Here is a 1,407-nt window from a genome sequence, read left to right on the forward strand (position 1 = left end):
CAGGGTTCAAAAGCAAACCCTCTTCTTAAACACCGGGACACAAGAGCAAATCCCCACTACACTGAACATGAAGAGCCACGAGCTCAGGTCAGGCCATATTCAGAAGTGCATCCTGTGCTAAGATGTTGACAGGCAGGGCCATCTCTGGGGCTTACCTCCCTTTGGGAGGAAGAGGTAACTTCTGTATTTCTACCACAGGCACTAACAAACCAACCCCACAATTCTGTGTTAAATTTCTGTTCAAGTAGCCTTTAAGCAATCTATAAAAACTTGTCTTTTATAATTTTGTTAAAAGACAGAAACGGGAGGGTTGGGAATAAGGATCTGAAATGGGGGCGGGTTTGGGGGGCGGGAGGTACTGTTAAAAACTAGTCTATAAGGTCACGAGCTTCCCATTCCTAAGTGCACACTGGATCCTACTGTGAAATAGTCTGGCACAGTGCTGCCACATGGACTCCACGACACTGTCCTTCTTTACACTCAAAGCCACTCCTCACCTCAGGCGCCATGAATGCAATTGTCCCCAGTAACTGTCCCTGGAACTCTCCTGCACCGGTTCCTTTTGATGCCAACCTGGCAGCAGCTCCAAAGTCTGCAATTCTCAGCCTCTGACCAGTGCTGTCAATGAGCAGGTTGGCACCTGTCAACAGAGACAGCAAATGACCCTGCGTGTTAGATCAAATGAAGACACGCTGAGAGTCCCAATGAAGCGCTGCTAATGAACTAAGACAACGTAGGTACAGCCACTGCCTCCCAGAAAGCTGCCCCCGCCTTCCTCTGCTCCATCTATGCAAGGGCACACTGGTCTTTCTAGTGTGGGTCTAACCTAAAGCCTCAGAAGGAAAGTCTGAAGATCAAAATCATAAGGCCCATGGAGATAGAGGAATAAGCTTAAAGACCCCATAAAGCCAGGATTCAAAACCCTTTAAACGATGATTTCAGCTAAATCTATCCAGACTTCCAATTTTGGTTCAGTTTACATGTTAAGGCCAAGGCTTGTTGACTGATACTAACATAGGCCAATTCAAAAATATATGCTTATTTTATAATCACAGTTTAATTAAAGTTTGTATCACAACAGCACTTCAAAACATTGTTAAATACTCAAGATATTCACAAAAGAAAATCCAGCCGGGCAGTGGTGGCGCACACCTTTAGTCCTAACACTTGGGAGGCAGAGGTGGGCAGATTTCTGAGTTCGAGGCTAGCCTGGTCTACAGAGTGAGTTCCAGGACAGTCAGGGCTACACAGAGAAACCCTGTCTCCAAAAACCAAAAACCAAAAACCTAAAAAAAAAAAAAAAAAAAAAAATAGGTTGCCTTTAATAAATAAAAATCAAAGCTGCAAGATCAGGCAGGATTTTCGTAAGTTTATGATACACAAATTATCTAAGAAAAAACCAAGAGC

Source organism: Mus caroli, chromosome 13 (genome assembly GCF_900094665.2).
Source record: "Mus caroli chromosome 13, CAROLI_EIJ_v1.1, whole genome shotgun sequence".
In the NCBI taxonomy this organism is placed as follows: Eukaryota; Metazoa; Chordata; class Mammalia; order Rodentia; family Muridae; genus Mus; species Mus caroli.